Consider the following 26,173-nt stretch of genomic DNA (forward strand, 5'->3'; position numbering starts at 1 on the left):
TCATTTAAACAATGATTGCCTTTACGTTTCCCCATACTGGTCCTGCAATAAATCACAGCGCTTAGCTCTGGCACCATTTTCCTTTCTGTATACATAGTAAGATGTTTTATCACGTTTAACACGTCGACATCCGTGATAAAATCACTCCAATTTTGGACTTTATTAAGGGTGCAGTTGTTCGTGTATTATCGGGACAGTCCTGCAATAAATCACTTTGAGTGTCTGTCTCTGGTGAATAAAACATTTCCTGTCCCCTTCACAGACACGCTACACTGACAAGAAATGATAGCGCATGTTGCCAGGAGTCTCTGTTTAACCGAGGTGCTTTTACAACAGACTCGTGTTTTAACCTCTTCCCTCGACCCTCCCCCTTCTCTTTCCTGCTCTGTTGGGTCGGGTGTTAAACGGGACCGTGTGTGCGGCTCCGTTCCCCCGAATGTGCGGCTCTCGAGCGTGGCTTGGGTTTGGGGAAGCGAGCTGGAACAGTTCCCGAGTGCAGCGAAGCGGCTGCGGGGACAGGTGCTGGCCCTGGCGTGTGCTGGCTGGGGGCGGGCAGCTCCGAGCAGCGTGAGGGCGATTCAGCACCACGGCCAGCTCCACCTCCGCATCCAGCAATGGCGTAGCCAGATCCGCGAACAGGTAAAAAAAATAACCCATCTCATGGCTGTGCGGACTCTGTGACACTTTCTAAGTCCTTTTGACACCTAATGGGGAATAAGGTCGTAGCGCCCCACTTGAACATCGCTGTTTACAGTTGCTGTGTTTTTCGGATTTCAGACGTAGGAACAATCAGACCTGGATTCTGAAAAGTGCACCAAGTCTGACCATATGACTATCTGCTTGCTCTCTCGATGTTCTGTTCAGTGCTTCATTGCTGCAAAATGTCAACGCGCTTTTGTGCGGTTGATTTAACACATTGGCCATGCAACAATTCATAAGCACCTCTCATTCATGTAATTACTAAACGTAAATTTTAATGCAAATGTTACTGCCCAGTCGAAGATTACCTTTTTCTTTGATAAACAGACAGGCTTTACACTACAATTCTGGCCAAACAAAAAAACCATCTCCGATTCCCAACAACTTTCAATTGATTAATATCCGGGCAGGGGTGTGATTTCCAGTCCCTGGGAATAACAGTGGCAGGCAGCTATTGTCTTGTTTCAGATGTGCGAGCTGTGATCTCAAGTTTTAGGGAGCGCATCCTTCACAAATGCTCTCCACGTTGCAGGCTTCATTACATGAAGTTGACACACCACCTTCTTCCAGTATGCTGCACACACGCGCCACTGTCGAGTGGTTTACCTAGAATTAACACGATTACGTTTCTATCCAGATTGCCTGCGGATCGAGATCCCGCGGAGCAGGCTCTATTTAAGGTGGGCCCAACGTAGACTCTGAAGGGTGCACCATTCACTCCCTGTTCCTCTGAACACCATACCCAGGGATTAAACAAACGAACAAACGCATCAGTTCAGAAAGACTGTGATATTACTGCTGGTCTGACTATACCCTTATGTGGTAAAGCCAATCTCACGTTTTTTTTTGTAAAATATTAACCTTGAGGGAATGTGACACCACCAAGGCGCCACTGTCCTGCCAACTCTGAAAGCGCCTGGGATCATTACCAAGTTGGAATCTGTTCGGAGGCTTCCGTTCAATAGTATTCATCTCTTGTTACTTGCTTCAGCACAGTAGGTGGCGCCACACAGCACATGCATGAAGACTCGAGGCTGCGTTTTGATGGGTGACTCTGAAAACCATCACTCCAAGCTCGGTCAGGCTGCATCCTCAGGGAATTGTTCACTTGTCCCATTTCATTTTGCCCAACTCATGGCGGCACCAACCTGTTGACTGGTTGCTTTGCCTGCATTCATGAAGGACAGAAAAGTGTGAAGGAAAAGGCTAAATTCCTGCACTTTGATAAACATTTGCGACCAATAAACCAACCAGCTCCAAACACATAACAGTTGCAAGCTCCGACAAACAACAATGTGCAGCGTGGGTGGCAAAAGCTCAGTGGTTAGCACTGGACCTGGGTTCGATTCCAGCCTCGGTGTGGAGTTTCTCCCCATGTCTCCATGTGCTCCCTCTGGTTGCTACGGTTTCCTCCCACAAACCAAAAATGTACAGGCGACGTGAATTGGCCATCCTAAATTGCCAGTAGCTTTCAGAGATGTATAGGTTAGGTGCATTAGTCAGGTGTAAATGTAGAGTAACAGGGCAATGGGTCTGGGTGGGTTATTCCTCAAAGGGTCCCTGTGGACTTGTTGGGTCAATACCTGTTTCCACATTGTCGGGAGTCTATGAGTCTAAATGATCTCTTAACCTGGCTCAGGGATGTGTATTGGTTAGGACACTTTGATAAACTACCCTACCTTACTTCTAACAGTAGTGTGACCTTTCTTAATACATCACCGGGTGGTGCAGTTTTGATAACTTTAGCTCTAATTGTATCTCCGACGTTGCAGCTCTCCTAAAGCAGGGAGGTGACAGTCTGCAGTTTATGTTCAAGATGCTGATGGGGTGGGGTAGGGTGGTGGGCAGGTTGGTAAATCCCACAACCTGAAGATTCAGAAGGGAGTGAGCTATCAGTGAATAGAGGCTGCCATCCAAGAGGCTGCCCATCTCCTATAGCTCCAGAAACTTTAACGCCACCACAGATATTAAAATTGTGTTTCCGATAATTTTTCTCACAGTGACCCAGCTTTGAAGCTTGAACGTTGTCACTGTCCCTCAGTGAGAAGGAGAGCTCAGGATGGGGGATGGGAGCTATGAGAGCAGAAGCCTATTGGAAAAGATGGACAGTTGTTCTAATTGGGCTGGGGTTGCATGATGGCCATTGCCGCCTCAAAGTTCAGGACCCCTAAATTAAAGCTGATGGCCTTCCACATTGACAATACATGGCTTGACCCCACTGCTTTGCAACCAGCCACTACCTGAAACCCTCCTGTCCAAATTCTTTCATGGTGCTTGGGTATCATGAGCAGGACCAATATTTGTTGCTCCAACAGCTGTTTAGAAGTTGGTGTTGAACCTCCCTGTTGAACCAATGCAGTCCATCTGGTGTGCATTGCTATTAGGAAGGGAGTTCTTGGATTTTAACCAATATAGTTCCAAATAAGGAGTAACAATATAGTTCCAAGTAAGAATGATGTATGTTTTGGGGGGCAACTGCAAGTGGTGGTGTTTCCATGCACCTGCTAAACATATCCTTTGAAGTGGTAGATGTCACAGGTTTGAGTGAGGCTGTCAAAGCGTTTTGGAGAGTTGTCGCAGTGCATCCCGTGCATACTACATATTGCTGCCAGTCAGCTCTGGTGATGGAAGGAATGAATGTTGAAAATATTAACTGATGTATCAATCAACCAGGCTACTTTAGCATGGATGGACAAGCTGAATGAATTGTTTTGGAGCAGCACTCTTTCAGGCAAGTAGAGAGTGTTCCAAAACACTCATGATTTGTGGCTCATCGAGGTGAACATTTTGCAGAGTCAAGTTGGTGAGTTACTCACCTCAGAATTCTCAGTTCTGACCTGTTCTTGTTGCCACAGTTTCTGCTCAATAGTAACCCTTAAGTTATTAATGGTGACAATTTCAGCAATAGTATTGTCATTGAATATCAAGGGAAAATGCTTATATATGGGGTGGCACGGTGGCACAGTGGTTAGCACTGCTGCCTCACAGCGCCAGAGACCTGGGTTCAATTCCCACCTCAGGCGACTCTCTGTGAGGAGTTTGTACATTCTCCCATGTCTGCGTGGGTTTCCTCCGGGTGCTCGGGTTTCCTCCCATAATCCAAAAATGTGCAGGTTAGATGAATTGGCCATGCTAAATTGTTAGGTGTAGGGGAATGGGTTTGGGTGGGTTGAGCTTCAGCGGGTCGGTGTGGACTTGTTGGGCCGAAGGGCCTGTTTCCACACTGTGAGTAATCTAATCTTAGACTCTTGTGTTGAACATGATCATTTCATAGCACTTAAGTGGCGTATATGTTATTTGTCAATTAATCAGCCTAAGCCTGAATGTTTTCCATTCTTCTTGTATATAGATGTACATTGCTTCCATATTTCAGAAATTCAAATTGCTCTGAACCTTGTGCTATCATCATCAAACATCCCAATTTTGCCCTTGTGATGGAGGGAAGGCTTAGGATATTAACCTGAGGAACACCTGGAGTGATTTCCTGGGGTTGTAATAGTTGACCTTCCACAATCATAACCATCTTCCTTTGTGCTAAGTATGACTCCAATGAATGGAGAGTTTACCTCTTGATTTTCTTGATTCAAGGTTTTGCTAGGACTTCTTGATGCTGGATTAGATCAGAAACTGCCTTGCTATCAAAACCTCACTCTCACATCATCTCGTGCCTTCAGCTCCTTACCTATTTTGAACCAAGGCTGTGATGAATTTAGAACTCTTGAGGAACACAAGCTTAATATGAGCACGCAGGTTATTTTTGCCAAAATGATGATGCTGTTGACAACCTCTTCCATTGCTTTGCTGATGATCAACACAAGGTTGATGGGATATTAAATAGTCAGGTTACATTTGTCCTGTATTTTATGAATGCAGTTTTCCACATTTTTAGATAGATGCCAGTGTTGTGGCAGTACTGGATCAGTAGGCTTGAGGGCAAAGCTGGTTCTGGAGTTCAGGTCTTCAGTCCTATTTTCAGAATATGGTCAAGAAGAATGGTCCAGTGCCTTCAGTTGGTTTTGATATGACAGACAATGAATTAAATTAGCTGAAGATTGGTATGTTTGATGCTGGGGAGTTCAGGAAGATACCAAAATGGATCAAACATTAAGCATTTTCACTTGAACAGTTGGCTAATACAATTTAGGGGCCCTCCTGTAACACAGTGGTAATGCCCCTACCCCGGACCAAAAGACACCATGTTCAAGTTCCACCTGCTCCAGAGATATGTGATAACATCTCTGAAGAAGTTGATAAGTGGAAAAATAGGCTGGCACCATTTGTGACAGGATGCAGTTGGAGTGGTGAACTTAAAGATTATCCTTTAGTTTGGCTTTATCAATCACATTCTTCTGCTGTTTGGCATGTCATAGAGTCATAGAGATGTACAGCATGGAAACAGGCCCCTCGGTCCAACTCATCCATGCCAACCAGATATCCCAACCCAATCTAGTCCAACCTGCCAGCACCTGGCCTATATCCCTTCCTATTCACATACCCATCCAGATGCCTTTTAAATGTTGCAATTCTACTAGTCCTCACCACTTCCTCTGGCAGCTCATTCCATACACGTACCACCCTCTGAGTGAAAACATTGCCCCTTAGGTCTCTTTTATATCTTTTCCCCTCTCATCCTAAACCTATGCCCTCTAGTTCTGAACTCCCCCACCCAGGGAAAAGACCATGTTTATTTAGCCTATCCATGCCCCTCATTATTTTATAAACCTCTATAAGGTTACCCCTCAGCCTCCGACGCTCCAGGGAAAACAGCCCTAGCCGATTCAATCTATCCCTATAGCTCAAATCCTCCAACCCTGGCAACATCCTTGTAAATCTTTTCTGAACCCTTTCAAGTTTCACAACATCTTTCCGATAGGAAGGAGACCAGAATTGCATGCAATATTCCAACAGTGGCCTAACCAATGTCTTGTACAGCCACAACATGACCTCCCAACTCCTGTACTCAGTACTCTGGCCAGTGAAGGAAAGCATATCAAACACCTACTTCACTATCCTATCTACCTGCGACTCCACTTTCAAGGAGCTTTGAACCTGCACTCCCAGGTCTTTTTGTTCAGCAACACTCCGGAGGATCTTACAATTAATTGTATGAGTTTTGCTAAGATTTGTTTTCCCAAAATGCAGCACCTTACATTTATTTAAATTAAACTCCATCTGCCACTTCTCAGCCCATTGGCGCATCTGGTCAAGATCCCATTTTAATCTGTAGTAACCTTCTTTGTTGTCCACTACAGATCAAATTTTGGTGTCATCTGCAAACTTACTAACTATACCTCTTATGCTCCCATCCAAATCATTTATATAAATGGTGAAAAGTAGTGGACCCAGCACCGATCCTTGTGGCACTCCACTGGTCACAGGCCTCCAGTCTGAAAAACTACCCTCCATCATCACCCTCTGTCTTCTGCCTTTGAGCCAGTTCTGTATCCAAATGGCTAGTTCCATGAGATCTAACCTTGCTAACCAGTCTCCCATGGGGAACCTTGTCAAAGTCCTTACTGAAGTCCGTATAGATCACATCTACCACTCTGCCCTCATGAATCCTTTTGTTACTTCTTCAAAAAACTTAATCAATTTGTGAGACATGGTTTCCCACGTATAAAGCCATGTTGACCATTCCTAATCAGTCCTTGCCTTTCCAAATACATGTACATCCTTGTCCCTCAGGATTCCCTCCAATAACTTTCCCACCACTGACGTCAGGCTCACTGGTCTACAGTTCCCTGGCTTGTTCTTACCACCTTTCTTAAACAGTGACACCACGTTAGCCAACTTCCAGTCTTCCAACACCTCACCTGTGACTATCAATGATACAAATATCTCAGTAAGAGGCCCAGCAATCACTTCCCTAGCTTCCCGCAGAGTTCTAGGGTACACCTGATCAGGTTCTGGGGTTTATTTACTTTTATGTGTTTCAAGACATCCAGCACTTCCTCCACTGTAATATGGACATTTTGCAAAATGTCACCATCTATTTCCCTACATTCTGTATCTTCCATATCCTTCTCCAAAGTAAATACTGATGCAACGTTTAGTATCTGCCCCATCTCCTGCGGCTCCACACAAAGGTAGCCTTGCTGATCTTTGAGGGGCCCTATTCTCTCCCTAGTTACCCTTTTGTCCTTAATGTATTTGTAAAAACCCTTGGATTCTCCTTAATTCTATTTGCCAAAGCTATCTCATGTCCCCTTTTTGCCCTCCTGATTTCCCTCTTAAGTATACTCCTACTGCCTTTATACTCTTCTCAGGATTCACTCGATCTATCCTGTCTACCTGACATATGCTTCCTTCTTTTTCTGAAGCAAACCATCAATTACTTTAGTCATTCAGCATTCCCTATACCTACCAGCCTTTCCTTTCACCCTAACAGCAATATGCTGTCTCTGGACTCTCGTTATCTCATTTCTGAAGGCTTCCCATTTTACAGCCGTCCCTTTACCTGCGAACATCTGTGCCCAATCAGCATGTGTGCAGTCCTACATTAAAACTTCACTAGCGTTTTACCTCATTCTAAGGTGTGCACAACATTTTATTTGGTATGTCTCCTACACTATCTTTGGAGTCAGTGTTGATCCCTGGGCTTGGTGGCAATGGTAAAGTGGGGGAGAATGGCAGTGCAGAAGGTTACAGGCTGTGTTTGAATATAATTTTGCAGCTACTGCGGATGGTCCAAAATGCCTCAAAGTTGGTCAGTTTTGTGCCACCAGGTATGTGTTAAATTTATCCCTTTTAATATAGTGTCAGTGCCACACAACAGCATGTTAGGTATCCTTAATGTAAGAATGGCACTACCTATACTGTCATAGATAGATGCAATTGTGATAGGTAGATTGGTGAGGTTCTTCCCTCTTGTTGATGCCCTCACAACCAGCTGCACACCCTGTCCAACAGATATGTTCTTCAGAATTCAGTTAATTCAGTCTTCTATGGATGTTAAAGTTCCCCGCCCAGAGTTCATGCTATGCCCTTGCCAACACTTCCTCTAAGTGATGTTCAACATGGAGTAATACTGATTCATTAGCTGAGGGAGAATGGTAGATGGTAATTAGTAGAAGGTTTACTTGCCTGTGTTTTGTTTGATGTCATGAGATTTCTCGGAGGCCTGCGTTATTGTTGAGGATTCCCAGGGCAACACCCTTTCAACTGTATATCATGGTACCACCATCTCTGTTGCTTCTGATCTGCCAGTAGAACAGGACATACCCATGGATGGTGACGATTGTGTCTGGAATATTAGCTGTAAGATATGGTTCAGTTAGTAAGATTATGTTAGGTTGTTGCTTGCCTAATCTATGGTATACTCTCCTAATTTTGGGACATTTCCAGGAAGTTAATCAGCAGGACCTTGCAGGAATGGGTATGTGATTGTCAATTCTGAAATCTCATTTGTTGACAGTTTCCCATCTGGCTTTTTTTTGTTGTGGCTTTACACAACTGCATGGCTTGCTTTAGACTAGAGACCCTACAGTATGGAAACAGGCCCTTCAGCCCAATAAGCCCACACCAACCCTGCAGGCAGTAACCCACCCAGACCCATTCCTCTACCCTATATTTACCTCTGACTAATGCACATATCACTATGACAATTTAGCATGGCCAATTCACCTGGTCAGCACATCTTGGGATTGTGGGAGTTAACCCATGCAAATATAGGGACAATATGTAAACTCCACACAGACAGTTGCCTGAAGCAGGAATCAAACCCAGGTCTCTGGCCCTGTGAGGCAGCAGTGCTAACCACTGAGCTACCATGGTGCCCTAATGACTGTGCTTGGCATTTCAGTAGGCACCTAAGAATCAATCAGATTGCTGTGGATTGGGGTCATGTGTAGGCCAGACTAGTTAAGAACAGCAGATCTGCTTTTAGTGAATCAGATAGGTTTTTACAACAATTGATCATAGTTTTACGGTCACCATTACTGTGACCAGCTATCAATTTCAATTTTTTAATTAATTAATTATTTTTTTATTTTATGATGTGATTTTTTTTTCCTGTTTTTGAATTCCTGGTTAGCTTCTACATATCCCAGTGAGAATTCTTAAATCTGATCATTTGAAGAGCATTGCTGTTTCTTGTTTTGTTCACATATTCCCTGTCCAGAGTACCACAGTGTATCCGAAATCTTTACTAGCAGGCGCATTGAAAAGTTTCCCGTAAAATGGAAACCAATAGCTTCCAATTCTGCACAACTCAAATTTAAAGGCCCTCCACATTTCTGTAGCTTTCTCCATCCCATAATCTTGAAACAAAATGCATACCTTCTAATTATAGTCTTTTGTGCACCTCATACTCCCATTGCTCCATTAAGCATTGCCATCTGTTCAGCTGCTGAAAGTCCAAACTCCGGGATTCCCTTCATAAAGATTTTACCTTTGTTTACCTTTTTAAGACCCTCTCACTGTGATAGGTTTCGGTTAAACTGCATTCCCCCCCCCTCCACCCCCGACCTCCAATCCCCTCTATTCTCCCTTGGCTCAGCCTCCATTCTCTTTAGAATTCTCTAGGTAATTTTCAGCATCAATAATGCTATGTAAATTTAAATTAGGCAATTCCACAGTTCTTACATGAAACTTGTGAAAATGCAATGAGAAATAATAAAATTCTCATGGAACAGAAGTGCATGACCAGAACTTATAATCATTCAGAAAGCAGTCTAAACAGACCTGGACAGTGTGGTGTCCTGGTTAGCATTGCTACCTCACAGCACCAAGGTCCTGGATTCAATTCCATGCTGGATGACTGTATGGAGTTTGCATGTTCTTGCTGTGTCTGAGTGGGTTTTCTCTAGGAGCTCCAGTTTCCTCCCACTGTCACGAAGCTGTGCAGGTTAGGTGGATTGGCTATGCTAAATTGCCCACAGTGTTCAGATATGTGCTGACTAAATAGATTAGCCATGGGAAAAGCAGGGTTACAGGGATTGGGTGGAATGCTCTTCAGAGGGATGGCATAGATTTGATGGGCTGAATGGTTTGCTTCTACACTGTAAGGATTCCATGATTCTAACCTCATCCCAAGAGTAACAACATAACTGTCATCATCTGAAATTCAAAATGATTTAGTTCAAGTCAAACTAACTTTGACACTTAAGAGGTGTAGTGCTGGAAAGGCACAGCCAGTTAGGCAACATCTGAGGAGCAGGAAAGTTGATGTTTTGAGCATAAGCTGCTCATCAAGAATGTAGTTCTCACTTTTTCCTAACTTTAACATTTGCCCATCTATATGGACTGCATGATATAAAAAATGAAAAGATTTCTATCTAATTGATCTTATAACATTATGTAAGGTGATATGTGGTTCGACCTCAGATAGTGGAGGTAAATCACATAGTTTGGTGAATAGTTCATTATCCCTATCAAAATGACAAATGTGGAGATTACAAAAGAAGTGTTTAGGACTATCTTGTATGATTCTTACAGCACCAGGCTATAGTCCAACAGGTTTAATTGCAAGCACTAGCTTTCAGAGCATCGGTCCTTAACCACCTGATGAAGGAGCAGCACTCCGAAAGCTAGTGCTTCCTGGTGTTGTGTGATTTTTAACTTTGTACACCCCAGTCCAACACCAGCATCTCCAAATCTTGTTTGATTCTCTTTAGGAACAACATAAATGTATGCTTTAATAGCATCTTTAGCATAATAAAATGTTTCAACATATTTCAATCCAAGCAGGACGGAGTCACATGAGAGATTAGGATTGATGATTAAAAGTTTAGTCAAAGAGGCAGGTTTTATAGACTCATTTTAATGAGGATAGAAAGGTTTAAGGAAAGACATTCCAGAGTTTATGACAAAGACAGCTGCAGACATAGTTACCACTTGTGGAGCAAGGAAAATCAGGAAAGTGGAAGAGTCCAGAATTGAAGAGTCCAGAGATTTCAGAGGATTGTGGGGCTGGAAGGAGCATTGATGTTTGTACATTACTACAATCCTCAGAAATTTGCTGTAATAGATGAACAAATGTGGATGTTCATTAACTTTTGACAGAATTGAATAAAAATTTCCATGAAAAGGTTTAACATGGCTATGGGGCAAAGCAAGGGAGTGAGACTAATTAGAGAACTCTACAAAAAGCAGACACTGTTAAAGTGGTCTGAATGGCTACCTTTGGTGCTGGCCTATGATTCTTCAAGTAATGTTATTTAATTATCTTTTTCTATTTGTCCATGGGCTATGCATATCACTAGAAATGGCAGTACTTGCTGTCCATTCATTTGCTAAATGTATTTAGAAGATGAGCCACTGTTGTCCATGTGCTGTAGGTACACCCACAGTCTGCTAGAAAGGGAGTCCCAGGAACTTGAGGAAATCAACATCAAAGTAAATTAATTATGAAAGGCCACCGCAGATTAACGCAAGTGTAAGTTAGATTACTTACAGTGTGGAAACAGGCCCTTCGGCCCAACAAATCCACACCGACCCACAACCCTATACCTAACACTACAAGCAATTTAGCATAGCCAATTCACCTGACCTGCACATCTTTGGACTGTGGGAGGAAACCGGAGCACTCCAAAGAAACCCACACAGACACAGGGAGAATGCGCAAACTCCACACAGTCAGTCGCCTGAGGCGGGAATTGAACCCGGGTCTCTGGCGCTGTGAGGCAGTAGTGCTAACCACTGTGCCACCCAAGTGTTTATTGTACTGTCAGCATTTCCAGATGATTGACATTATTAGGGCACAAAGAGGCTGATTATTGATTTGAATGTTTGCTGCTCATGCTTTTGAATAGATATTACTATTTCACAGTTTAATGTGAGTAAAAAGAAAAATAATATATCTGGTTAATTTGCATATCAATACATCCTGATGGTTGAAACTGTTGAAATTTACTTCTTTTCAAATGAATGAGGTAGTTCTGGTGGGTTCTGTTGTCCACCCAACTCCGTCAATACTGAATGTCTAAGCAGTAAAGGTGAAAGTCCTCTCCTCGGGTCTATAAAATTATGCCAAGCAGTTATTACCACTCCACCATGGGGTATATTTCAATTATTTGTTCTTTAAATCTGTCACTTTTAAGAAGCATAGATTGCTACAATGCACAAGATGGTTATTCAGACCATCTCAACTGTATTTGCGTTGTACAGAACTTTAAAATTGACTCCATTCCCTTGCTTTGCTTCATAGTCCTGTAAAATATTCCTTTTAAGTTTTCATATATTTCTCTTCCAGAGGTTGCTATTGAATCTGCTTATGGCTTCCCTTTCACTGCAATAACTCCCTTACAACAACTTAGCAATGTATAAAAATGCTTCCTCATGTCCTTTGGTACTTTAAGTTTGCATTCCCTACTTACCTGTCACCTTTCGTGTTACTGGTAACAGTTTCTCCTCATATTCTCCATCAAAACTATTCATAATTTTGAACACTTCTATCAAAGCTCCTCTTAGCATTCTCTTGTACATTTCCACTAGTAATGTGCAAGACTTCCACATGATTGCTACTTCTAACAATAAGAATAAATACCTTGAGTAAGAATAGCTTCCACTATAAGTTAACTTTATTTCAGGTAAGTGTGAGAAATGTGTTTCAAGTCATTTCAGTTGCTTAATTTACTCTATGGGGTGGCACAGTGGCTCAGTGGTTAGCACTGCTGCCTCATAGCACCAGGGTCCTAGGTTCGATTGCAGCCTCGGGTGACTGTCTGTGTGGAGTTTGCACATTCTCCCTGTGTCTGCGTGAGTTTCCGGGTTGGAATTTACCTACGTTTACAGGTGCTCTGGTTCCCTCCTCTGCAGTTCAAAGATGTGCAGGTCAGGTGAATTGGCCATGCTAAATTGCCCATAATGTTAGGTGCACTAGTCAGAGGGAAATGGTTCTGGGTGGGTTACTCTTTGGAGGGTCAGTGTGGTCTTGTTGAACCGAAAGGTCTGTTTCCACACTGTAGGGAATCTTAAAAAAGTCAGAGGTCACGTTCCACCAGATTATAGTCCAACAGCTTTATTTGAAATCACAAGCTTTCAGAGTGCGGCTCCTTCGTCAAGGAGTTGCCCTCCGAGAGGTGGTGATTTCAAACAAACCTGTTGGACTATAACCTGGTGTGACTTCTGACTTTGTCCACTCCAGTCCAACACCAGCACCTCTACATTATGTTTTGCTCTAAATTGAGGCTTTAGGTGGCAGTGTAAGCATTGTGTGAAATACTCTTAAAACTACAAAATGATTAATGTTTATTGAACTAGACATGCATTTCTTTAAACATTCCCAGTCACAGGATTGTTCTTTGTCATCAATACTGAAGTGTAGTATCACAGGTCACATGTACCTTGAGCAAGTTCTGGCTCTTTGGAAAGCCTTTGTTGACAGAATTTAAACAGCATTTGGAATATTTGAGCTCTTATTTCAAGTTGCAGGTGAACTATTGATTTGTTAATTCATGTTTCAGCTAGATTACAGGACACACTAGCACACTAGGTTATTAGTGTCGTATGCCTGAAGGAAAGTCTGCCAATCAGGAGCAATCTGCAATAATTGCACATTTGGTAAATTTATGCATAGCATTCAGGTTCCTTCTGTGAAGGTGATGATCTACAACACAGCACAGAACACTCATCTAACAAAAGGACTACAATTACATAATACTCTTATTCAGGATGTGTATTCCATTAGTAGAGAAGTGTGTTTTAAATTAAATATTCCATATCCCACCTTAAAAGATAATGGGTCCTATTAATTTACATGTTTTAAAATTACCTCAGTCACTTAACTTTGGACTTGGTCCAATATCATGTTTCTAATAATTAATATCACACATCTCCTGTTAATTCTTTTATTAAAAATGGATGTAGCGAATCTTCAGTTTAGCAGGAGTCAGCTTTTATAATTGTGCAAGGGTGGGATCATTTTGAAATGTGAGAGATGGAATAAATAGGGAGAGAGTGGGCATTAGGAAACACAGGTGTCTTTGAGGTGAATTAAATATAATAACCTGTAACAGATGCAGTGCCACATGCAATTTTTAAAATGTGTGATTTTAAAATATTTATTATTCGATCTATCAAAACAAAGAGGGAAGCTGTAACTGTAGACAAGGCTGTGTTTGTACATATGCTACAAACATAACTGTGTGAAACATTTATATATAGCTTACCAGACATCCTTCGAAAGTTCAATGGGTGCCTCAGACTGTCAGCCCAGGGCCTATATGACAAATCGGAACATAGCAATGTTGCCACTGACAGATAGTGACACTTGGATAATGGCCTTCTTGATTGGTTTATAAACCATTGACCTTGCACATTTTAAATGTATTAATTTTGAAATAGAATGTAACATTTTCTGGAGGTTAATGACAATGTAAAATCTGTCTGGGTAAGTTGCAGATTTGATGTCACCGAAACAAATGTGCCACATAAAGCAGCAAGTGCAGATTCTGATCAGGCCAGAGGAAAAGATGACTTTCGGTGAGGCAGCCTTACTTTTCAGAAGCTGATAGCTGGTCAACCATAACTGGAGGCTACAGTGATGAAAACGATTTTTGATTGCTACAAATTCAGTCAGACCGCAAAGTGCTTGGCTTAATTCTGAGTGATGAGGAGCTCAATCACATCATATGGTTTTTAAAGAATTCAGGAACACAATTTTGGCCTTTAGCTGGAGTTTTGGATATATACTCCATCGATCTCAGTAAAGAAGCATTAAAATCACACGAGTTTCCAGTCATTCTGATGAAGCTAAGTAAAAGTAAGTGACGAGTTCTGTAAGATAATGTTAGATGCCACTACTGCAGAAGATATATATCATCAACAGAAAACAGAAAGAAGCAGCAAGTTGATCAATAGATAAATTGCAAGGCTTCCAGTGTAGTTATATTACACTGAATAGGTTAAATACAAGGCTACGCAAGTAGGTGAAAAATAAATTAAAATTTATTAAGGACCATGAAATACTGTATCTGGTCTAAGGGCAACACAATGGCTTAAGGGCAGCATGGTAGCTCAGTGGTTAGCACTGCTGCCTCACAGCACCAGGGTGCCAGGTTCGATTCCAGCTTCGGGTGACTGTCTGTGTGGAATTTGCACATTCTCCCCATGTCTGTGCGGGTCCCCTCCAGGTGATCCGGTTTCCAAAGATGTGCAGGCCGGGTGAATTGGCCATGCTAAATTGCCCATAATGTTAGGTACGTTAGTCAGAGGGAAATGGGTCTGGGTGGGTTACTCTTCGGAGGGTCGTTGTGGACTGGTTGGGCCAAAGGGACTGTTTCCATGCTGTAGGAAATCTAATCTAATCTATATTCTGTGCTCAGCAATTAAAAATAAAGGCATCAGTCTTTATTACACCTACTGGCTTTCTATGGAACTTGCATTGGAACTTGAGGCTAGTCTAAAGCCAGTTATGCCAAACACCTTGTATTGTGTAAATTTAAAGTCACCCTAGTCTTCGTCTCTCAGTAGAGAGAGAGATGACTGGTGTTGGTTTCACCTGAGGATCACGTTGCCTGAGACCAGGAGTGAGGTTGAGGAAGTGTGACCTTCATGGAGATCTCAGCCAGTGTGGGAATTGAACCCATGTTGTTGGTGTTGTTCTGCATTGCAGAGCAACCAGCTAGGCTAAATGGCCTCAATATTGTGTCAGGAATCACGAGCCTGCATGAAAATGGCAAGCAACTGTGTGTCTCTTCAATCAGATTGAAAATAATTATTTCTGAGGCACAGAAGGGGGAGTTTTACTTTCAAAACTGAAACATGAGTGAGCTTGGGATTTTGAAAGCAGTGGGGACGGATCAGAGTATTGAAATTAACAGCGTTAGGAGCTCGGCTTCAGCATGTTATTTAACTGTAGGAGGTTGGCTGTGCGCAAGTAATCCCCTCAGGAATGGGGGTTTTGCCAATTTAGATATTTGATGTAAGTAATTGCAACTTTAGCTATTTATTGACAGTACTGAAGAATCTGTACCTAGATACCTTGTACTAAAAGATAACGCTGTAAGTGGTAACTTGAAAACTTTTCACTGTACTCATTTGAGTACATGTAACAATAAAGCTAATTTGATTCAATACTTTGGCTGTGGATGTACTGGGTCTTTGTGGTTTTTTTGGAACTTCACCACATAAACAAGGTGAGAATTTAGTGGCAATTGAAAAAGTCAAAGTAATGTCGGGAGCGGGGGCTGGGGGAATCCTTAAGTACTGCAAACTTATGCCTGGTTCCTTGCCAAAGTGAAAACCCTTTGCTCACAACACTTGTTCTGAGTATAGTTTTGCTGGCTGAGAGGTCATTTCCATTACACTGAAGGTCATTTTCATGACTGGAGGTCTGTGATTCTGATCTCCACTTCCCATTTGTTATAGTGTGGAGGTATCAGTATGGGACTGTGAGGGAGGGGAACAAAATCAGAAGTCACATGACACTAGTTATAGTCCAATAGGTTTATTTGAAATCACAAGCTTTTGAGCGCTGCTCCTTCATCAGGTGAAGTCAGGACTATAACCTGGTGTCGTGTGACTTCTGACATTTGTTATGGGTGGGTGTGTCAATGTCCCTTGGGCTGCTTTGTCTTGGAACTAATCTGATGAGGGCCAAGGTACAAAGAGGCAGCAAGACCTCAGCAGCAACACGGGGAACAGGAGTGGATTTGTGCTTAGACCTGCTGCTTCTCAGGAGGGGGAATGAACTCAGAGCGGTGTGACTCAAAGGAGGGGATGCCTTAACGGAAGGTCTTTTAGGGAAAGGATCAGTTTCTCAGGTATATCTGATCAAGAGGCTCAGGGTATCTCATCAGGTCATGGTTGACGTTTGTACTCTGCTTTTCTTTTCGTTTTTACATAGGACATGGGCATCACTGGCAAGGCCATTAGTTACATAAGGGCATACACACAAATTAGAAGCGGGACACTCAGCCACTTGAGCTTACTCTGTTATTCAGTAAGATCATGACTGATCTGTGTGTGTTCCAAACACCACATTGCCATCGGTCCCTGAGAGCCTTCAATTCTCTTACCAAATAAGAATCTATCTACAGAAATTGTTCCCTGGCCAACACCTCTGTCTCGGGCTTGCTGCAGCACTCCAGTGAAGCTCAGTGCAAGGTGGAAGAACAGCATCTTCTTTTGCACTTTGGGACCTTGCAGCCTTTTTGACTTAATGTTAAGGTCAACAATTTTAGGGTTTGAGCACCTTTCCCCACTCCCACACATCAGGCCTTGACATGACATGGACTGCTACCACACACTATCCATTGTCAGCCTCTGATTGTCCTCATTAATGGCTTTTCATTTCCCCAAACTGACCTTTTACCACGCCTTAGTCTAAACTGTGTTTCTCTCTCTTTGTACTCCACCTCCACCTATCATTTACTTGCCCCCCCAATCCCAATCCATCTATTGTTTATAAAAAAAAACAACCTTTTCCTAGCTACCATCAGTTCTGAAAATGGGTCACTGGACTTTAGTTAACTCTGATTTCTATCCACAGATTCTGCCAGTCCAGCTGAGAATTTCCAGTAATTTCTGTTTTTGTTCAGGTTTTCAGCTTCTGCAGTCCTTTTTGCTTTTTTGTCAAGAATCTATCTCCCTTCACTTTAAAAACCTTCGTTGAGCCTGCTTCCCCCATCTTCTGACTTAGAGAATTCCGAAACCACAGAATCCTCAGAGAGGGAAAATATCCCCTCATCTCTGCCCGAAAATGGCAATCCCTATTTCTGAAACAACGTCCCCTCGTTCTGAACTCACTCACAAGAGTAAATGTGAAATGTTGCCCATCCCTAATTGCTCTTCAACTAAATGGCTTCCCACGCCATTTCAGAAAGCAGATGGGCTTGAAGTCACAGGAGACCAGGCCAGCTAATGGCAGCAGATTTGCTTCCCTGAGGTATATTCGTAAACCAGATGGTTTTCACAACAATTAATGATACTTAAATGATCACCATTACTAGAACTGTCTTTATTTTCTAGATTTCTTAATTTAATTCAAATTTAATCAGTTGCTGTGGCAGGAGTTGAATGCACAGAGCATTTACTGAACGAGTAGTCGAAAATGTGGTGCTGGAAAAAGCACAGCAGGTCAGGAATGATGAAGGGCTTATGCCCGAAATGTTGATTCTCTGGCTCTTCAGTTGCTGCCTGACCTGCTGTGCTTTTCCAGCACCACACTTTTCATCTCTGATCTCCAGCATCTGCAGTCCTCACTTTCCTCTATCCTCTGACTTACTAGGCCAGTAATGTTGGTGTTCTGCCCTCATAGCCTGTTGGATGCCGTGTTGTTCTTGTGATCACTGCCCACAATGTCTTTGCTTCCTTCCAGGCATCTTCAGGAGAGAATTTCAGGATTTCCAAGTCAGTTGCCCACATTAATAACTAATGCCACGATTGCCAGGCAGGCAATTAGTATATTTTGTCATCAATTATGCTAATTGTAGTGAGCAGATGCTCAAATTTGCAGCTTTACCTGGTTTCCCATAGGTACAGGCTGTCATCAACTGCAGACATGTGACAACAATCCAGGAATATTTGAGAAATGTAAAGACCGATTCTATCAAGGTGAAACAGGTCAGTAAACCACAAAAAGATTGCTATATTGGTGTGTGTGTGCAATATTCCCAAGGAGCCACATTCATCCTACATCAGTACACCCTCCCTGAACCTGTCAGTCCTCAGAACAGACTGACTGAAAGGAAAAGGGTCACCCAATTAAAGTGTGGCCAATAACATCCAAGAGGACCCCAAGCAATGAGAGACAAGAGTGCTAAAATCAAAGCCATATGAAGGAGAGAAATGTAATTGAACAAACAATCGGATGCTGGAGGTATGTTTCGGGTCCTCAACACATCTGAAGGTGAGTCTCAATATGCCAGGATCTTGAGAATGATTTGTAATGTTTTGTGCTGAGGTTTGGAGCTGAGCAGGAATAAGGCACCGAGGACAATGCTTCTGGAGAATGAGTGGGTATAGGAGGAGGAGAAGGAGGACAAGGAAGTAGAGAATAACATGATGAGATTGTGACATCAACAGTCATTGCTACCTATGCAGCATGGATTGCTATCATAATTGTACAATTTGTTTCATTTGTACTAGTACACTGTCTGGCTGAACCCACTTGTCCCTTACTCCAACATGAAGCAGTCCTGCAATGAACAGAGCATCCTTTTGACAGCAATCCATTGCTCAGTTTCAGATTTTCTCATTTGTCACAAATGAGAAAATGCCACAGACAAATGTGTGTAAGATGGGAGAACATTGCAATCAAGTAAGTTCCTTGTGACTCAAATATTAAACAGATATTTAACAAGCTAACATTATGAAATACACCTTTATCCAGTTACAAACTTTTACTCTTCTTTTTATCCTACTCCCAGGCCTTCTGTTGAACAAGCTGTTCAGATCACCTCTCTCAGCTGACATTCTCTAGGTTTAGGGGCTTGTGAGGGCTCTACTAAAGATTACTCTGCACCTGTAAAAGTCAAACTTGACCATTTAGGCAGGAGATTGTGTTTAGAACATTGACAGGGGAGATGGCTAATGGGTGAGAAATAAATTTCAGAGTATCAGAAATTGTAATTATGTTGTCATTCATTATACTCATTTGACTGCTGTGTTTCATGCTCCCTGTACTCTTTCCATGCATTTGGACATCATTGCAAGGGACTGCTACATAATGGCACTAATGCATGAGATAGACTCCTACAATCTTTTTCTCTAAGTATGGAGGGTCATGCTGAACAGCCTGCCAGTACATCTCACATTGCTGCCGTTCTAGCAGCATCTACTTTGTTGATGGCCCCTGAGGTCAGCACCAGCCAGTAAAGCCTGGAACATCGTATGTCCTCTTACATAAACTTCTCATGGCTGTCTTGGTCTCTGCCACCTGCTCCTGCTCATTTATGGTGTGTAAAGCACTCAGTGAAAATCCAGCTATGTGTCTTACCAGGTCCCATGGAAAGGTATATGTCCGAACTGGAGCATGAAGATGGGTAAGTACAGAAATTTCATAGCCTTCATTTCTTTTTTCGGTGCTGGCCTCTCAACAAGACACTGTTGTAATGAAGTTTATGGAGTAACATTGCCAGCATTAGAATTTGAGTTCAGGGTCTGATCTAATAGTGGCACAGAGCACAACAGGAACGCAACACCCAGTGTGAACCTGTAACTTTCATCACTTTTATGCCCCATTACTTATGGGCTACTTTAGGCTCTCACTCCCAATTTACAACCCAAAGTTTAGTTTTGGTGCAGAGTTGTACCTTATTGTGAAGGTTGTGAATGCACCATTAATCACCCCTATTCAAACCTGCTAAATCCAATCCTCAGTAGACAAGCAGGAGGCTGGAAGAACACAGCAAGCCAGGCAGCATCAGGAGGTGGAGAATTCAATGTTTCAGGTCTCACCCTTCTTCAGGGCGGGGGTTGGGTGTGGGGGGAGCTGCAAATAAAGGGGGTAGCAGGGGCAGGGTGTTGGTGGGGATAGGTGAAGACAGGTAGAGGATCCAATTTCAAATAACCTCCCTTCCCATCCCCCAATTCCCTTCCCAGCCCCTCACCCTCCCTTCCACTCCTCCCAGCCACCAACTGGGGGTGGCATGGTGGCACAGTGGTTAGCACTGCTGCCTCATAGCACCAGGGACCCGAGTTCAATTCCCACCTCGGGCAACTGTCTGTATGGAGTTTGCACATTCTCCCCGTGTCTGCGTGGGATTCCTCCGGGTGCTCCGGTTTCCTCCCACAGTCCAAAAATGTGCAGGTTAGGTGGATTGGCCATGCTAAATTGCCCGTAGTGTTAGTTGAAGGGGTAAATGTAGGGGAATGGATCTGGGTGGGGTGCTCTTCGGAGGGTCAGTGTGGGCTAAAGGGCCTGTTTCCACACTGTAAGTAGTCTAATCTAATTGCTCCCATTGACCAACCAGGTCATACCCTCCATCTGCCTTCACCTATCCTCGCTTCACCACCCTGCCCCCACCACCCCCTTTATCTTCAGCTCCCCCTACACCCATCCCCAGTCCTGAAGAAGGATTACACTCGAAACGTAAAATTCTCCACCTTCTGATGCTGCCTGGCTTGCTATGTTCTTCCAGCCTCCAATCTGTCTCTGTTGGATTCCAGCATCTGCAGTTTTTTTTGTCTCAAATCCAGTCCTCAGTCATACTGCAATAAAAACAAAATGTTAGAGAAACTCAGAGGTCTGGCAGCATCTGTGGAGAGAGAAACAAATTTGACATTTCAAGTCTGGTACAACTCATTGTCAGATCTTCAAACTTCTCGGTCAACATAACCAAACAGTTTAAAGTATTGTCTTAGCCTTTTGTTATTAGGTTATTTCTGCCTTCAGTTTCTGTCAGCACATTTTCATAGTCACTTCCAGTGAGGCATTGTTTATTTATGAACCAACTATCATGTGAATTACAAACGTGCTAAAATCAAAGGAAAGGTTACAAAACAAAGCTGGCAATGTCCAATATGAAATTTGTCATTGCTTCTGAGATTGAAAGCTGCAAAATAAAATCCCAACTCATTTAAACAAGCAAATGCAATAAGTATTAATAAATAAATGAGCTCACATTAGCTTGCTTTCTGACATGTGTAAACCTACAACAATGTTTAATTACTTTTTCATTTTCGAATATGGATTCTACAAAATTACTTATTTCAGGTTAGACTGCAGCAGGTTGGCAGGAGAAAGCCTTGGAGAGTCACAAGTCAATGCAAGGAGGTTGTTGGAGCTTTACCAGGTAAAGACATGAAGAGAATTAGAGAGGATTGTGAGATTCTGAACTAGTATCACTCTATTTGTAAGGTCTGGGACTTCAGGGCCATTATGGCCCTGTCATCAGTGACAGTTCTTCCTATCCAGGTTCTGCCTGGTCAACCATCAACTGCCTTGGAATACCATGGACCTGTCCCGATCATTGGAATACACAGTTTTCAACACCTTCAAGGACACAGTCTTTGATTAGATTAGATTCCGAATAGTGTGGATACAGGCCCTTCTGCCCAACAAGTCCACACCGATCCTCCAAAGAGTAACCTGCCCAGACCCATTTCCCTCTGACTAATGCACCTAACACTGTGGGTAATTTAGCATGACCAATTCACCTGACCTACAGGTCTTTGGATTGTAGGAGGAAACCTGAGCACCCGGAGGAAACCCATGCAGACACCGGGAGAATGTGCAAACTCCACACAGACAGTCGCCCGAGGCTGGAATTGAACCTGGGTCCCTGGTGCTGTGAGGCAGCAATGTTAGCCACTGAGCCACTGTGCCGCCCCGATCGTCTTGAGAATATCTGCCAAACTCTGGTCTAGTCATACATCAGCAGAACCGAGGCAATTCCCAGCATTATCAGATTATCCATTCTGCCAAACCACTCACTTCTTCCTGTGTCATCCTGCACAGCAAAAAGGGTATTGGCTTCATTCCTTCATCATTACTGTCCTTTAAACCCCTTTCTTCCTCTATTCACCCCTCCAATCGACAGTAAAAGGAACTCAATGAGCTTTTTAGTCACTAAATTTTAGATTTACTTCCTTCTGCTGCTTCCCCCCCTGTGAAGGCTGTATCCGTTTCCTTTCCTGTATTTTTGATTGTGAACTGAAGTGGTTAAAGACTTTGAAAAATATCAAGGAATCACTGTACCTTTGAAAAATAAGCTGCCATCAATTATAGTAAGTTACACTTTTTGGTTGTTTAACCAGTGTGGAAATTTAGTTGCAGACGAACTGGTATCAGGGAGTGTATACAAAATGAGGTGCAACCAGTAAAATGTAGCTGACTGGTCTGTAGATTGGTGATCAATTGGCAATGGCAAAAGGCCTTCTGCCTCCCAGCAACTACGTGATTGGCTCTGAGGTAACTGGGCAGTTTGTGGATGTGAATGGGACAGTCAGAACCATCAGACCTCCCAAAATGAACTTGCTTACTTACCTCTGTCATAAAAAAACTCCAAAGCCTGAAAAAAGTTTTCCAACTTGTTGTTTCAAGCTTTAGCTTTTCACACTAAGTCAGAGACTTAATGATTTATGGACCAGTTGCTTCTGCTTCCTGCAAGTAAGTGAAAAATCTTGAAGAGTGAGAAAGAGTGAGAGATGGAGGATTAGCAATTCTTGACAAGTCAAAGGAATCATTTCAGTGAACTCTGGGGACAGGGACCATTGAACTGCCTTCTCTCACCTTATCATCTTCCATGCTACTCCACTCCTGCTATCACGATTCATTTCCCACTGAACTGCTGACCACATAACTTTCATTTGGATCTCAAGTTTCTGATATTGTAGGTCGCTGCCTACCCCCAGGTACTTTTCAAAACTACCATCATTACAACTTCCTTAAAAACTCATCCTCAACTCTACCATTCTTGCAAATGCTTAATCAATTTCCTTTCTTTTAATGTGTTGTCACCTTCTCAAACCCATTTCTGTAATTTTTACTCCATATTTGAATCGCTCCAATCATGTATCTGCTTCCTCCAAAATACCAGACATTCCCTATCAAAGTTAGAAATTATAACTTATGTGTCTGTGTGCACTACCCCTCTTCAACCTCCTTGACCCTTCTGCAGCTTTCAATACAGATGAGCATATCATTCTCATCCAATGCCTCTTCACCATTCTCTAACTCAATAGGATAGTTCTTGTCTGGCTCCATGTTTAACTATCCATTGTAATCAAAGCATCATGAGCCCCAATGGGTATTCTTCCACTCCTCATATTATTCCCTCTGGAATTACCCAAGATCATATCTTTTCCATATTTCTATGTCCTTGGAGTGGATGAAAATTCTCAGCTCTTAGAAAACTGATCACATGTCAAAGTGTTAACATTGCTCATCCCTTTACCAGCATAGTCTTGGATACTAAATCCTGGCTAATGGAGAATGTTCTATGACTTCCATGTAAAGATATCAATGCACGACTGTGATCAACATGCCTTGAACATTCCAATCATTGCTTTCAGCATCTTGATCATGAAGGGTGATGGTCAAGGCACCAGTCATTATATTATTGTCTCAGATAGTGAGTAGAATGCACAATGTTCCTCAATAACATGGATTCTATTGTAGAAGAAAACAGCAAACTCAGCTGTGTTCATACTATGGAATCGGACAGCAATTTCTGACATTAAATGTGGAAATCAGAACATTGCTGTCTGAGTTGCCTTGTTACTTCAACATCTTTTAATAACAATAGCACAGATCCTCTTGGACAACACCGTGAATGTTGAAAATGTTTCTCTTATTGTGAATCAGGGAAGAACTGACTTATGTTCATGCACAGTCTTTACTTGAGAAGTTTGAATTTCCAATAGGTAGAACAATGTTGCCCACACCCTTCCAAGAATTTCGCTGAACTTAGTACAAAGACTTGGACTGGATACAATATTCTTACCCAAATATTTACTCATCCTTTACCAGCTGTTAACCTTAGGCACAGGAAAGCGACTAGCTGAATAGGAAAAATCCAAAAATCTATTTTTACACCCCTGATAAATATCAGCAGCCTCAACTCCTTCCTAATAATGTGCACACACTCTCACACTGTCACAAACTCATAAGAAAAATTAAATAGTTTAACCATAAAAATAGTTTCAAAATGACCTTAGAAATGGCAAAATAAAACTGACCAGAACACTGTAAGCATGGTCATCTTATGAGGAGTAACCTGAGCTGGTGACATCTGAAGGGAGTGTAGCTTTATCAGTTCCCCTCCTTACAAGTTCCCCTGCTGGATCCCATCAGCAATGATTTACTCCTCAGTGCGACTTAGGAAGGCCCTGCTTGAAGGACAATGCCAATAAGGAAGCAGCAGATTATGCAATGATCACTGTGACATCACCATTAAATAGGAGGTCTTGGCCAACATCTCTCAAGAGAATCAGCACTGCAACGTATGAATTGACATCAATTTGGTATTTATAGGAACGTAGTAACCATGCCAGCAAAAGTTACTGCTTCTCTGCTCTAATCTTAGTGAATTTTAGTAGTGAGTTAAATCTTAATTACTTCCTAACAGCCTCTCTGGCACTGCAAATTGGAGTTTAATTCCTTCATGTCTACATTACTTCTGGAAAACTTTAAATAATTACAAATTTATATAATTTTTAAAAATGTCTCTTTCTCCTAATCTATCTTCCTTTCTCACCGTCTTTCACCCTCTTGGGTATATGGTAAATTCTGACAGGACAATACTTTGCCCATCTAGAATTGTCCACATTATATCAGACTGGAGTCTCATTTTGACAATGCCAAGTATTAAAGCTGGTTTCTGTGTCTGAAGGGTAGGAGTAATATTTAATTAAATGTTCTGACTTACACTTCCTGTTTGGTTCTGATGCTTCCTGGATCAGTAAGGATATTTTGATTCATAAAGGTGATGGACCATAGTTTGCTCTGTTCACGCAGCTTCATATAGCCCCTGTAGAGGGAGACATACTGTTTTGGATTCTCAATAAGTTCCAGTTCAAAAACCCATACTCTACAAACAAGCTTAAGTATAATGGGCAGCCAGACTAGTTTGTTTGCTGCTGACTGAAAAATCTAGGCTTTGTGGATCTGTGTTTGTGCGTCTTACTTTTGTCTTGATTTATCTCTGGTGGATCTCCCATTGTATAGCTGATGATCAGTCAGAATTGTCACTTAGTGAAATGTACAGTGTTGCTAGGGTGGAACTTTGGTTATGTTAGTATACAAAAAGGAGTTTAATCCTTATCGGTGCACACCATATGTGTTACTTTAGATTTTAATTGTTGTTTGATCAGGGGCCTTAACAGATTTAGAATGTTTGTCATCTTTAATTTGGGTACTTATATGGTACATACATCCTCAATATGCCAGCAAAGTTAAGACTTGTCTATTCAATACACCATTTTGTATATAATAGCATTTTAAATGCCAGTTTAAACTTCTTAAAGATAAATTGTGCTTCACCATCTGAATAGAATTCAATACATATCTTTTTTTAATGGACCTTTGCCAACATCAGTGTTGTGAACGGCCTTATTTTAGTAATGTAGCTTAAAAACTGGCAGGATTATAGGCTACAACATTCTAAATTTGAAAGAGGCATGTAGCGTATTGCTGAATTTGGTCTTGGGAATATGGGAAATTCTGGCAAGATGGAACCATCCACATTGTGTGTGGCTGGAGTGTCATCTTTGCCACACCAAGTATTATAGCTGGTCTCTGTGCCTGAAGGGTAAGAGTGAACATGGTCGCAGCAAGCTTGCAATATCTTTAGTACTAGTGTTCTGATGTCCAATCACCAGCAGCCTCTCAGAAGGCTGTGTTATGATTATTATTTTAACATCAGAACGTCACTTTCTCGAGATTTCTATTAGACACCCAAAACTAGTTTTATGTATAAATAGAGAATTGAGCTGTAGTGTGAGAAGTACATGTATGTTCTGATTTTCTAATTCTTGCCCTGCTTTGTCTCATTTGTAAATTTGTTGCCTGTGGAATGGCTCATTATGTCTGGCTTATTGATCAATGTATGCAAACTTGTACACATGCTCGTGGCTAAGTGCCAGAATT

General features: G+C 42.2%; 1 protein-coding gene across 1 annotated transcript in view; it reads left to right on the forward strand.

Moving 5' to 3' along the window:
- Window positions 1–338: 338 nt before the first annotated feature.
- The window catches only part of LOC122559526 (metabotropic glutamate receptor 8), a 443,931-nt gene continuing 418,096 nt past the window's right edge, over window positions 339–26,173 (forward strand). Inside the window, exon 1 of the mRNA XM_043709129.1 lies at window positions 339–639. The gene's annotated coding sequence lies outside the window, so the exon portion shown is untranslated. The remainder of the gene's footprint in view (window positions 640–26,173) is intronic.

Source organism: Chiloscyllium plagiosum, chromosome 19 (assembly GCF_004010195.1).
Source record: "Chiloscyllium plagiosum isolate BGI_BamShark_2017 chromosome 19, ASM401019v2, whole genome shotgun sequence".
NCBI classification, from domain to species: Eukaryota; Metazoa; Chordata; class Chondrichthyes; order Orectolobiformes; family Hemiscylliidae; genus Chiloscyllium; species Chiloscyllium plagiosum.